General features: G+C 40.6%; 1 protein-coding gene across 1 annotated transcript in view; it reads left to right on the forward strand.

The window, feature by feature from the left end:
• SULF2 (sulfatase 2) overlaps nucleotides 1-14737 on the forward strand; it is a 286446-nt gene that overhangs the window by 19448 nt on the left and 252261 nt on the right. Inside the window, exon 2 of the mRNA XM_081011117.1 lies at nucleotides 1026-1100. The gene's annotated coding sequence lies outside the window, so the exon portion shown is untranslated. The remainder of the gene's footprint in view (nucleotides 1-1025; nucleotides 1101-14737) is intronic.

Below are 14737 nucleotides of genomic sequence, written 5' to 3' on the forward strand. Positions count from 1 at the left end.
ACACTGCCTGGTCGCTGCTCCTTCCTCTCTTGGTGCAAGTGGGAAAAGTAATCCTGGAAGTAGGGATGGAAGGAGCCCTCTGTTTTGGTTCTGTCCGTTTCTTGTTTTCTTTCCCCAATATTAAATTCAGTTCTCCATATTTCTGCAGTGATTTGCAATTTCTTCTTAAAATCCTTATGAAAACCCTTTTCTTCTGTTAGCTTCACTCTGGGTTCTGCACAAGGCACAGATGGAGGAGAAGTAATGCAGAGAGAGGAGTCACTGAGCATGTGCTGCAGCACACCAGACTTCTTCCTCTCTCTCTCCTGCATATGTGTCATCATCAGAGGCATGGCAGCATGCTGTTTAAAAGGTAAAGGGACCCCTGACAATTAGGTCCAGTCGTGGCCAACTCTGGGGTTGCGACGCTCATCTCGCTTTATTGGCCGAGGGAGCCGGCCTACAGCTTCTGGGTCATATGGCCAGCATGACTAAGCCGCTTCTGGCGAACCAGAGCAGCACACGGAAACGTCGTTTACCTTCCCGCCAGAGTGGTACCTATTTATCTACTTGCACTTTGACGTGCTTTCGAACTGCTAGGTTGGCAGGAAGCATGCTGTTTACTGCCCCGCTAACCTGCCACCCAGGCCACTTGCCACCCCTACCCCGCATCCAGGTACTGGGTATTTATTGGAATTGGCTGCAACTTCTTCTGAGTCTGCATTTGACAGCAAACAATGGAATATGTGGAAAGGGTGTGTGGCTGCTAATCTTAAGCATGCTCAGCAGGAGGTGAGTTTTCTGCAGACTAAGCACTTCTCAAGTTGGGCTGTAGTTTAGGAACGATTGTTTATATAATACGTCTGAATATTTAGCTTGAAAAGACAAATAGTCCTTAATAGCTTCCAGCAAAGCAGGAGCAGCCGGTCTCAAATTGTGGAACATTAGCACAAGCAATGATAGAAGGCAGTACATCAAATGTACGTAGACAAGAGAACCCATCAGACATACTGTACTCTGACAGCTTTCTTTATTTTTATTTTTAGGTCAGTATCTACCAGGTAGCTGCTCTGAGAATAGAAATTGCATGATGAGGTGGATATTGCATGTTTTCCTCCCAAGTAAGTGATATATTGTTTTGAACACACCCCACCCTCCTGTAGGTATGTGCAAAAATATAGCCAATATATTTTTTCATCACAAAGCAGAAATGTTGGAAGTAGGCTATACTTTTATGGTGTGATTAAGGAGATAATGAAACACTCAGTTGCTTTCTAAACTTGTTGGATATTTGCTGCTAGAATTCTGTAGCCTGGGCAAAACATTAGTGTCTCCTACATGATCTTTTAAAAAGCAGATCCTGAAGCTTATTTGTTCTGTAATAGAATGATGCATTGTCTTGACTACATTTTAAATTAAGAAAAATACTTGCATTGGCTCAACTCCACTGCATATTTATTTGTGCAAGGCCTACTTTTTAAATAAAGCATTCTAGCAGTAAGTGTGCTACTTGTTTATACAGTGGTACCTCTGGTTACAAACTTAATTCGTTCTGAAGGTCCATTTTTAAGCTGAAACCGTTCTTATCCTGAGGTGCCCTTTCGCTAATGGGGCCTCCCGCTGCGCGTGTGCCTCTGGCGCACGATTTTTGTTCGCATCCTGGGGCAAAGTTGACAACCAGGAGCAGCTACTTACAGGATAGCGGAGCTCGTAACCTGAAGCGTTCATAACCAGAAGTAACATTGGATATGGGTGTGTTTTCTAAGCAAATTCCTTGTGCTGGTGGCAATTCTAGCAAGGTTTATTTGGATTGCTCCTGCCTTCTGCTTGTGATACTCTGTTTGATTTGTTAAGGTAGTTGACTTTCCCTAAACCCTTTCCAGCCTCTTTGTTCCATTGTTCCACATTTAGAAACAAAAGTGAAACCTGCAGTGCACAGTGGTTATTTCCAGGTTTCTGCCCATCATACCCTTTCCAAGGAACTCTGTTTCCTTCTTCTCCTGGTTGGTTTCCATCCATCCCAAACAGGCACTCAGTGTTACATGACTACTGAGCATGTTCTATCCTTATTGAACTATTCTAAGGGATTTCCCCGCCGTGCCAATCAGCACCAATCCCCTCCCCTTAAAAAAACGTACTTCTGCAAATCTTGAATTTCCCACAATCCTGATGGTGCCTCCTTCTTGTATGTGGATGGTGTTGGTTTGACTCATTCAGAAAATGAATTTTTACATGAAAATTAAATTGCAGATGATTTCTTTGTGACCCATTTGAAGTAAAACGGTGAGCTCTGAGAATTGAATAAGTGTGGCACTTTGGTGTAAGTGCATTCTTTTGCAAATATGCTAAACTGAGTTAGGACAACATCATATAATAATAAAAAAGATCGTATTTCAACCAGTTTCTTTCAGTTAGGCACAGTATGTATTTAGCTGTTTTAGGGAAGGGTCCTGGTTCAGTTACAGAGCACATGCTTTGTATGCTAATAATAATAATAATAATAATAATAATAATAATAATAATTTATTATTTATACCCCACCCATCTGGCTGGGTTTCCCCAGCCACTCTGGGTGGCTTCCAACTGAATATTAAAAACAATACAGCATCAAGCAAAAGGTCCCAGGTTCAGTCCCTGGTATCTCCGGGAAGTACTAGGAAAGTTTCCTATCTTGAAAGCTTCTGCCAGTCAGTGCTGTAGACAATAATGAGCTAGATGGAACAATAGTCTAATGGTCCTGTGTATCTCCTGGCCTTACCTGGAGATGCCAGGGATTGGACCTAGGACCTTCCGCATGCAAAGCAGATGCACTAACATTGAGCTATGGCCCAGATTTGATGGTTTGCTTCACCTTAAGATACCATTATTACAAAGCTGCCCACAAACCATGGTTCAAGGCTGGGCAGCAATCCGTGGTTGGTTGGGGGAAAAGAAACAACCATTCTTGATTCAGAAAGAATATTAAGCCAACCCCTTGCCTTGTGTAAAGAGGGTTCTCTGGCTGTGTGCGCCGGTACACATTGTGGTTTAATCAAGCTAAGTATGGCATGTGAACATTTTATGCTCCCTGTCTCCAGCACACTCAAGAAAACTGTGCTTTCTGTGTTCTAAAATGTTTCCTCTAAGAATAAAATAGATTAAACCAGATGTTTCAGAACTCCAGTATCCATGTGGGACTGCGCGCGCACACACACACACACACACACACACACCACTTTTCATCTCATCTGGTTCTCGAATAAAGACATACAAAATTTAGAACATGAATAAAACATCAGAACAGCATCCATGGTGAAAAAGCTTCCTGAATTAATTTTCTTTTCACCTGGCATCTGAAACTTAGTAGGGACAGTGCCTGCCTGCTTTCTAATGGGAGGGAGTTCTGTAGTGTTAATAATAATAATAATAATAATAATAATAAATTTTATTTATACTCCACTCTCCCCAGCCAAGACCGGGCTCAGGGCGGCTAATACCAAGTATAAAAACAACAAACTTAAAAACAAGATTAAAATGCAGCCTCATTTCAGTAGAAACTCAAATCAAAAACTTTTTGGGGATGAAAACATCAAATCTTCATCAAGGCCAACTATCCAGACTGGTCCTACGTGGGCCAGAAAAAAGCCAGGGAAGTCCCCAAATAGGAGTTCCATCACAGAAGGAGAAAGGAAAAAGGAAGGAGGGGGAGGGAATCAAATTGGCTCCAAGCCAAAGGCCAGGCGGAACAACTCTGTCTTACAGGCCCTGCGGAAAGAAATCAGATCCTGCAGGGCTCTGGTCTCATGAGGCAGAGCATTCCACCAGGCCGAGCCAGTGTTGAAAAGGCCCTGGCTCTGGTTGAGGCTAATCTGACTTCCTTAGCGCCCGGGACCTCTAGGGTGTTGCTATTTATGGACCTTAAGTTGTTGGGTCCACTACACTGATTGCATGACTCAGTAGCATAAGTTGTGTTTCTGGTCTGTGGAGGACAACTAATAGTGCTTCCCCAAATAATCTCAATGATTGAGCTGGGACATACCAGGAAAGGCAAGTACCTTCAGCCTAGTCCAGTAGCAGATGGGAAGTCACTTCAGTTCTTTTGATGGTATCATGTGTTGGTGGTAACCACATGGAGTGCATTGCAGTAATCCAGTATTGAGGTTACCAGTGCATGGACTACAGTAGTAAAGTATATAAAGTAAGTGGAATCAGGAGAGATGCATTTCCTACTGCAACTCCATCATCTTTGTTAGTATAGTAATAAATCTACTTTTGTCAGCTCAGAGCTAGTGCTGTAATACCAGTAAGGGGAAAGTCTCCTTCGTTGTTCCATTGAAATGATAGCTTGTGTACAGTTAAGAATTCTCCATATTTTAGTTGTACATAGGTATCTGTAGTTGGTTTCTTTCTGGTGATTTTTTTTTTTAAATAATTTTTTATTAAGGTTTTAAACAAAGAAAAAAGAAAAACAACACACACACAAAAAACAATACAAAATTTAACAATAAAAACACAAAACATAACAATTAAAAACAAACTCTCTTTTCCATTCCCAATTTTAAATTACTTATTTTCTGGACTTCCTCATACCTCCCTCTTTTGTATTCCAATCTGCATTGTTTGTCCAGCAGTTTCTTTTCCACTTTTTTAAACCCAATCTTTAATTTAATAAAATATTAAAGTATATAGCTTCAACTTTTTTAAACATAATCCTTGTTCTTAATGTCATATACCTTTAAATTTTCCCTTTTATTATCAAATTTCCATTTCTTTAAACATATTTAATCTTGATCTTTAATCTTAATCTATCCTTAACTTTAACCTGTACAGCTGGAAACCACTTATTTTCAATCCAACATCACTCTAACATTCCTTAATTTTGCAGTGTTTCTGAAGATAGTCTTTGAATTTCTTCCAATCTTCTTCCACCGACTCTTCTCCCTGGTCACAGATTCTGCCAGTCATTTCCACCAATTCCATATAGTCCATAAGTTTCACCTGCCATTCCTCCAGCATGGGAAGTTCTTGTGTCTTCCAATACTTTGCGATGAGTATTCTTGCTGCTGTTGTTGCATACATAAAGAAAGTTCTATCCTTTTTTAACACCATTTGGCCCACTATGCCCAGGAGAAAGGCCTCTGGTTTCTTGGGGAAGGTATACTTAAATACCTTTTTTAATTCATTATATATCATTTCCCAGAAAGCCTTAATCTTTGGGCACGTCCACCAAAGGTGAAAAAATGTACCTTCAGTTTCTTTACATTTCCAACATTTGTTTTCGGGCAAGTGATAGATTTTCGCAAGCTTGACTGGGGTTATGTACCACCTGTATATCATTTTCATAATATTCTCTCCTTTCTGGTGATTTTTTAAAGGGTATTTGATCTTTGCAATCAGTTTGAGAGAGAACTCAAGATGAAGATGTTATGCTAAGTGGTTGTTATCCTAAAGAGACTTCCCATCAGTTTGAACAAATAATAATTTTAGGATATTTGGCTTAGTAAAATTAAGCTTCTCTCTCTCTCTTTTTACCATCAATTGTTGGATTTTTGTTTTTATTTAATAAGCAAGAATTGTTCCATTTAGCACACAATAAATGACACAGAAATGAGCAGGAAGCAGCTAATGCTGACTAATAGAGAAAGATTTATAAGTGCACATAGCCCCTCTTAGAGTTCGGATGAATGTGCCAAAACACATTTTCAGTTGAGACTTAGCACAAACTAATCATCACCCCTAATCCAACAGGAGAATATGTACATGCAAAATGGGTGCTTTATGTGTGTTCCCTGGGCTGGGAAGTCTGACCCAGAAGACTGCATTGGAACAGCTCCAGACAGATTGTTTGCAATCACAGCAATCATTTGTTCAGGGAAGGGAGTGACGCTGTCTGGCAAAATACCAAGAATAAGAGTGTTTGCCTGTATGAATACAGGTGACTATTTTAGTAAGTGGTAACTTCCCATGAGCTGATTGGCTGTTTGGCATTGTCTCTGAACCTGTGTGGGTGACCAGACGACGTCTTGACTGATGGCCTCATCTAGCCAGACATAGTAAGAAGGGCATAACCACATATTAATAGAAGATGTATGATAACGTGGTGATTGTGTCTACTCAATGTAGTATTCTGCCAAGTAGTAAAGAGAATTTCATTACACTCTTGTGCGTGATCAGAAATCTGGGGAAACAGAGTAAAACTGACATGATAATACCATTAACCAAAATTTTGTAGTGTTAGAGAACACACACCAGGGGTAATTTGGCTACAGTGGTACCTCCAGTTATTAACTTAATTTGTTCCAGAGGTCCGTTCTTAACACGAGGCGCGCTTTCGCTAATGGGGCCTCCCAGTGCCGCCACACTACTGGTGCGCAACTTTCGCTCACTTCCTGCAGCAAAATTCGCTACCAGGAGCATCTACTTCCGGGTTAGCAGAGCTCGTTACCTGAAGCGTTCATAAGGAGGATGGTACGTAACCCAAGGTTCCACTGTATTTATATGTACTGAGATGACTGTTTTACTGTGGCTTCATGCACACCCTTGTAAGAATTTTACCAGCTGGTAAATTGTATTCACACTGAGTCATGTGCCTTAAATAAATTATTATTTACACTGTAATCCCAGCCTTTCTCCTAGGAACTCAGGGTAGCTTGCAATATGTTTTAGAGGCAGCGTCCTCTCATTATATAGTGGCTGGGTATTTATACCCCAGATGGGTGGGGTATGAATAAATTATTATTATTATTATTATTATTATTATTATTATTATTATCATTATTATAGCAACAAAAACCCTGTGAGGTTCATCAAGCTGAAATAGTGTGAACAGATCATCCAGAGAGCATTCACACCAATATCTCTCCAGTTCTAGTCTGGCACTGTAACCGTTAAATCACACTAGCTTTCAAGTCAAATAAGCAGCAGTTAAGCAGGCAAGGTAGAGCAGGTAGCAGGTAAGAACAGGAATTGGGCTTTATTTAATATTAGCAGAAATCCCAGGAAAGAAATGCGAGGTGTGCATAATCTTAAGAGTGCAGGTAAGAGAGGAGGGAACTGCAGTGCCATGTGATTTTACCACATAGCTTTGCAAAGAGATCAACCTCAAGAGTCAGTGAGTCTGAACAGCAACCAGGCTTGAGATTTTCATCTTAGACAAGTGAGTTCTGTAAAGACATGTTTACACAATTCCCCAATGCTGCTGAGTGTGGTGTCAACCTTTCACTACTGTAACAGTTTTCCTAATATAATGATAGCTGGTTTTCCTATTGGGTCTTGGAGCTTGAGAATGTTTGTTTGTTTGTTTGTTTGTTTGTTTGTTTATGTATGCATATGTATCCCATCTTTCCTCCAAAGACATGCGTCTGCCCCTCCCCATTTTATCCTCACAACAACCCTGTGAGGCTGAGAGACTGGGCCTGGTTCAAGGTCATCCAAGTGAGCTTCATGTTTGAGTGGGGATTTGAGCACTGGTCTCCCAGTTAGTAGTTCCTTGAATCAGGTGACACACCTCTCCCCAAAGTCTGGCACTTTCTGTCATGAGAGTGAATATTTACCTCTTAAAGCCCATGATAGTGTGAGTATCTGGTTATATATCTCATTCCAACCAAAAGACTAGATCAACAATTGCTCTGTGTAGAACATGCTCCTCTCTGTTTCAGGAGACTTGTTCCAGATTGGTTGCTAACAATATCAAAATGTTTAAAGGTCAAGCATTCTCTGGGTAGGTGGAGTCTTTGAAAGCTAGTCTCCTCTGTGCAGAAGTTGTTTTGGTTCTGTGAAGAGGGAAAAGGTTTAGTCCAGAGTCTGTTGCCTTAAATGGGGTTGTGTCAGATTCGTGACTTCTCTTGAAGACAATCCCTTCTTCTGACAAATGGTCCCAATCAATAATAATTCCACTATTTCACAATCTTACACATGCTCTGGTTTTAACTTTCTCCTTTTTGTGGTAAGATGACTTTGCTTTAAGTTCCAGAGTCTTCATCTGAGCATGCTATCTATTTATATCTCTCTGAAGATTATTAAAACAACCAGATATATGAAATGCCCTGGTGCGTGTTCCTGGAATTAATTTTCCTGGAGTGTCGCAAATAACATTTTAAGCAACTTGGATAATGAGGGTGTGTTGCTTTCCCCATTCCACTGGAATGAAAACAGTGATAAATTCAAAGCCTTTGTTTCATGCTAAAGATTTTGCAAGGAATAGTTGTCATTTGGAAGGTAGTGCCAACGTGGATTTCTTTGCAGCACTTTTTAAAATTGAATGTTCATAAGTATTTTCATCAGCACTGGCACTAAAAATGCTTTGGAAAAATTGAACCCTGTTTTCCTCCTTCCTGGTTCATGAAACTTGATAGGGGTTTGCTTTCAAAATAAGACAAAGGGAACTCTTCGAAAACAAAGTCACAAACTGACGTGGAAATGCAGAGAATTCGAGATTGGAAAAATGTGAAATGGAGAAACTGAAATTGACACATTCTCTTCTCCGTACTTCATAGGACTGGTATCCAAACAAGAGATATAAGCATGTGGTAGAGAACTTTGCACACAGCCAGACCTTTGATCCTTGGTTTTTCCAGCTACACTTTCCACTGTTGAAGAGGCAGGCAGCTTTTTAAACTGCACAGCAGCTTGTCTAGTTGTGGTTCAAATTGCTGCAGCAAAATTGGAAACAAAAACTTGGGCTTTCTGCCTCTCTCCCCACCCCTGCCCCTGCCACCATGTACATACAATCTCTTTTGTATCTTGTTCATTAGATAGGGAGGTTGCAAATAGAGAGACTGTCCTATCAGATTCTGCTTCCTCTGGAAAAACAAAGCCGGCTTCAGATGTGTTCTGATATTTGCATCTGTTCCCTCAATGGGGTGATATCATTAATACAGACGTTCAGATGATGCAGCGTTGGAGCTGGATCAAAATGATTTCATACACAATATGGTTCACTGCAAGTTCATTTGAAACATTAGCATTTGGGCTTTGACTAGTGTCTAAACCACTTCACTCTGCTTTGATCTTTTATAACAGTTTTTGTCTGCTTGTAGCTGATTATCTTTTTATTCTGCCACAGAATGGAAGAGGGGTCTGGTGGGAGGGAGCTAGAACAGTAGCTAGGCACTACTAGGCTCCCAGAATGGGTTCTCCCTTTTTAAAAGAAGCCTAGCTGTTAGCCACTTAACCTTAGTGAGAAGAAATGTCTTGTGTGTTAGATAGCTTGTGAAATTCCATATCCAAGCCACATTGTAACACTTAAGTATTGCGCAGGTGCCTGGGAGATTGCCTGGTTTTATCTGCAAGGTTGTCTCGGGAAGTAGCACCCGGTGTTCCACCAATTTTACGCACGCCATGCTAGCCTTTTCTGCATCGCTGTAGAAATAAATCAATAAGGAAGGGATTGTCTGTTAGGGCCATATCATTAGCATAATTAATGTTGCATATATTGGCTTAATTGGCATCAGACATAGAGCAGCATTGTGCATCTGCAATATGCAAAGTGCAGATGGTGCTTCTCATACTGATTGCTTTGGGGAACATCACTAGGAAATTGTTTGTAATGACTTAAAATGTGACCAGACCTTGTGACTGTTTTGTTTCTTCACTGGGAAACAGCTCCTCACACACACACACACACCCCACAAAAAAAAAAGTGCATTAACAAAGGGTTGGATCCAGAGTAACCTGTTAGTTAACTGAAGTTCCATTGATTGCATTGGAAACAAAGTTCAACTAGCTTTACTTTGAAACTAATGCCCTTTTGTTCCTCCAGCCTGTTACATGTTACTTTGGTGGGAATCAGTGTTGCCCTTTTGCTCCCCATCTCACTTGCCAATGGTGCAGTTAAAAACACATTTTGAAGCCAGTACTTACAATGAGAGATCCTTTGTACATTTATAAATAGTTTTTAAGCAGTCCTGCCTTTCTTCAGGGCCACTCAAATGGGCTACTTGTGCTTGGAGTAACAAAGTTCAGTGCAACTGGAAGACAGTACGAACCAGCATTTGATATGACCCCCTCTCTATTCAGAAGCAAGCCCTATTGAATCCATTGGTGCTTACTCCCATGTAATAGGTGTTAGGAATGCAGCTTTGCTTAGTCACACTTTTCTTTTATTGAAATCATTGGGACTAAATCATAGTTTAGGGTGTATTCAACTAAGTCGCACTCAAGCATATAGGCACAGATTTCAAGTGATCTAATTCGAGTGTGATTTAGTTGGATACAACTGTATATCTGGAATCAACTTGTGATACTCAGAAACCAATGACTGAACTTCAAAGCAAGGGACATTCGTAGTTTATTTTTTTCTTCAGTGGGTGAAAGTGTGGCAGAAAGTGATGAAGGATAAATACAGATTTTTAGCAGTCCAAAATGAGATTAGCTAAATCAGCTTGTATTGCACAAGATGTATCTATTACAAACTTGTTTCCTGAACTAAGAAACTGATGTGGTGCATGCATGCTCATATTGCAGCCAATTCACCTGGAAATAATCAAAAGATGCTTTGGGTACTCCCTTTGTGGTTTGCTCAATTTGCATCTTGTACTCTTGGCACCACTACATAATCCAAAAGGTTTGGATCTTCACATTATGAGGAAGCATAAATTTAATTCAAGACTCCAAAAAGGGTGGCATGGAATTTCACTGGCATTAAAATATATAGTTTCACTTTGGAAATGTCTCAACTCCCTCAACTGTTCCTCATATGGCTTGGTTTCCAGCCCCTTGATCATACTGGTTGCCCTCCTCTGCAAGATGACGAGGAACCATCAGTGAGAATTAGTGAAATGAGATTCATCTAACATGAAACCCATGCGGGGTCTAAGTATTCACAGCATTCTTTTCTAAGTGCTCACAGACCGACTACAGGCAACAACTGATTAATGCATGTCTGAAAGACATGGGATTGAGCACGCACACATGGCACTAAACTCGGAAGTGACCTGAAAACTCACTCAACATAAAAAAAAAGGGTGGAATGAGGGCGGGGGGTGGAACAGGGCAGGATGGGTGGGGCAACCTTATATGTGCACGGGGGGGTCTAGAAATGGAACCCCCACACAGAATGGTTGTCAACTGTATTTCCTTATGTGTTCTATGACCTTTCCTAGTATTGACATAAAGCTCACCAGTTGGTAGTTAACCTGGGTCTTCTCCCCACCCCCTCCCTTTTGAAGATGGGCAGAACTGCCTTGGTGGTCCCTTTGTGATCACAGGAAAGTTTTAAATAGAAGCTGCCATTTGTATCCTTCATGAATCATGCATTCATCTCTCTCTTTCTGTATGTGTGTTACATTATTAATCTCTTTTCTGAGTAATTCAAGTGCTGCCACTAAATGCAAAACTAAAGTCAGCTTTTAAAATACTATGGTCTTTTTCTCTTCTCTCTTTCCCTGATATAAGCAGAAATAAAACTACTAGTTCATGTGCATATAAAGAATTATTTCCTAAGATCCAAACAAATTAATAATAATAATATTTAGCATGATGAAATAAAGCTAGCAGCATGACTTCACTGCTGTTAGGTAAAAAATATTTTCTAGAATTGCTGCCGACATAGCAAGTATTTTATCTTCAGATTAATGATCAAAGTGTTTTTTTTACTTGGCATATAGTATCGCTCAGGGGTAGCTGTTCTGGAAGGCACAATGCTTACCTGCATTTACACAGCCAATAGGAAGGATGTTAATAAGAGAAAAAATAAAACTCTGGAAGGATCTTATCTGGAGTGTTTCTGTATGACCAGTCACCACATTATCAGCAATGGTCATCACTATTGGGATATGAGGAAAGTGAGGGGCTTCCTGTGTTTTTGGACTATAATGCCCATCATCCCTGGCCACTGGTCATGCTGGCTGAGGCTGATGGGATTGTAATCGAACAACACCTGAGGGCCCACAGTCACTCCTTCATAATGCCCTCTCCAAATCTGGTCTGGAATCCCAGAACAGATTTTGGGGATGCACAAGGGGAGGAGAGTCTTGTTGCAGAAATCCTTTTGCTGATCGGCTGGTTACTTAGCACTACACTGGATGCAAGCCATTTTACTCTTCCAGGTGAGCAGTTGCCCTTTCCAACTGAAACCCTCTCAGGGCTGATTTCACTCATTTATGTTCTTCAACTGATTTCTAACATTTCGATGGCTCACAGGTGAATAGCTTCCACTTGAAAGCATCGCGTCTGGGTTGGTATGAAATGTTGGACTATGAAATTTGATCTGCAGCACCTGACGTTCCAGTAACCACATGATGAATATCAATGGATGAACTGAACTTCCTTCATATCCTTTCCACATAATCAGGGTGACGCAACCACATTTTATCCTGGCATGATAAAATGAGTTGCCCTGGGACAGCAGAAATGAGAAGAGGCACACTCTCGCCCTTACTGCCTGTCCAAGCGACAACGGACAATAGGAGGTTTAGCCTCTAGGAAGAACACTACAGCAAGGGGAAGATCATTGAGATAGAGAAGGAGTAGCTGCAGGGAGTGTGCTTTGCCTTCCAGAAAGAACTTTGCCCAAATTGGCCATTGCCCTAGGAGTATAAAAGCAAAAGGAGCAATGCCCTGGCAACTGCTAGCAACCAGATGAACAAGACCTTTGAGCAGTTCTTTGCATTGCTTTGATGTATTGAAAACTGCTTTGGAGATCATTTGGTCAAAAGGCATGGTGTGAATTGGGTCAGGGTGAGGTGGTCCACCAGATGTAGCTTGGTTCTAGCTACTGTCTTTTCTGCCCGTTGCCCATGGCTGCTGGGGCTGGTGAAAGTTGAGAGTCCAATAACTATTGGTGCAGGGCATATGTTCCCCACTTACTAATATAATGCATTTTTGCATGTTATATATCTTCATTCTTATGCACATCCCCCCCCATATGATTTTTGTGTGAACATTGGCTGGATAACTACGTCACAAAATTCAAATAAGTGTGATTTTTTTTCAAGGGATTGTTGTGCTTCAGAACACGAACACACACACACACACGCACATACAGAAAGAGAGAGAGAGAGAGAGAGAGAGAGAGAGAGAGAGGAAAGTGTGAATTTGATAGATTCAGCTTTAAATGTGTCCTGAATTGAATTTCTCTTCCAGCCCTAGCTGTGATTAATATAACCTGTAGGTACAATAACACTGATTTACATTGACATGTAGTGCAAAACACACTGAAGTGCTGTAATGTGAAAATCATGATTGTAGTAGTAAATTATTTACATGAAAATAAATATAATAAAGCACTTAAAACCAAGCCCAGTACAAGTAATTTGGTGTGGATATATAGCTTAGTGGTGATAAGGCCTTTTGCATGCGAAACCCTTGAGTTCCATCCCTGGCATCTCCAGGTTGGGCAGAGGAAAGACCCTGGAGAGCTACTTCCCGTCAGTGTAGAAAATGCTATGCTCCTGTGATTGAATTTTCGATTCAGTCACTCATGCAAATGTTCAAATCTTCAGCCACAAACTTAAGAGCAGTTGTACATCAGATTAACAAAATGCAGCACACAATTATGTGAGATCCCACGAGGTGCCCTAAGACTTAGTCTCTCCTTCAAAGAAAACTGAATATTGCATTTTGCCCTGTTCTCTGGTTCACAATCGCAAGACAAGGAAAAAACAAAAGAGGGAAAAGGTTATGAATATAGTTCAATTGTATGCTTCCTTTAAAGAGTATGGAGAAAGCCATAAATCATGTTACTAAAAAATGGCACTTTTTTCTTTTTCTCTCACTGTATAAATAAATAAAATAAGAAACAATTAAGAATAATAAAACAAGGGGAAATTGTTGCTTTTTCTTTAAGAAGGGAGTAAAAAAAGAAGACTGGTGGGGACCGACTTCCAGATACCCTGAATGACTAGAGTTCATGGGTGCAGATGTTTGACAAATGAGAAATCTAATGCCTAATAAGAGTGAAGAAACGAACAAAAAGATAAGAAAGTACAAGGGGTCTAGTTAATTCAGAATGTAAAAGCTGGAGTTTAAATTTAAAAGGCAAAATAATCTGAACACAGTCAAATAAATTATAGTGAGAACATAAATAAAGTCATATGCAAGACAAATAATGTTCGTGTGGGGAGAATTCTTAAGAGAAATCAATGGTTTACTGAAGATGTAGGAAGGCCAGCAAACAAACCAGTAATCTAGAGATCCTAAAATTTGCTTGTTCATGTTCAAGATTAAAAACCTCTGTGGTCAATTTAGCCTTCCCACTGCACAAGTAAAAATTAATGAGTACAGTGGTACCTCAGGTTACAGACGCTTCAGGTTACAGACGCTTCAGGTTACAGACTCCGCTAACCCAGAAATAATACCTCGGGTTAAGAACTTTGCTTCAGGATGAGAACAGAAATCGTGCTCCGGGGGCGTGGCAGCAGCAGGAGGCCCCATTAGCTAAAGTGGTGCTTCAGGTTAAAAACAGTTTCAGGTTAAGAACGGACCTCCGGAACGAATTAAGTTCTTAACCTGAGGTACCACTGTAAATCCTTACATTTCGGAAGGTAAGGAAAGTAACGTGCAGTAGAAGACCCGTTCGAGATCATTTGCAACCATGGATTGTTGGACTTGTAGTAAAGCCCCATGAACACTCTTTCGGTTATTTTCAGCTGAGACGTCCAGTTAACCTTACCTTGGAAAAGCAGGTGATGGTTTAGGGAGATGTAACAGGGAAAGTGGGGAGTGGCAAGCAGCAGCTAAATTGAGCATTTTGATTGTGCTTGTTGAACACTTGGAGAGGTGGAAACCCAACTTTAGATGTATGGCTTTGGGAAGAAGGGTGATAGCTGGCCCAGGGCAT

This window comes from Podarcis pityusensis, assembly GCF_964106645.2.
Source record: "Podarcis pityusensis genome assembly, chromosome: 6".
In the NCBI taxonomy this organism is placed as follows: domain Eukaryota; kingdom Metazoa; phylum Chordata; class Lepidosauria; order Squamata; family Lacertidae; genus Podarcis; species Podarcis pityusensis.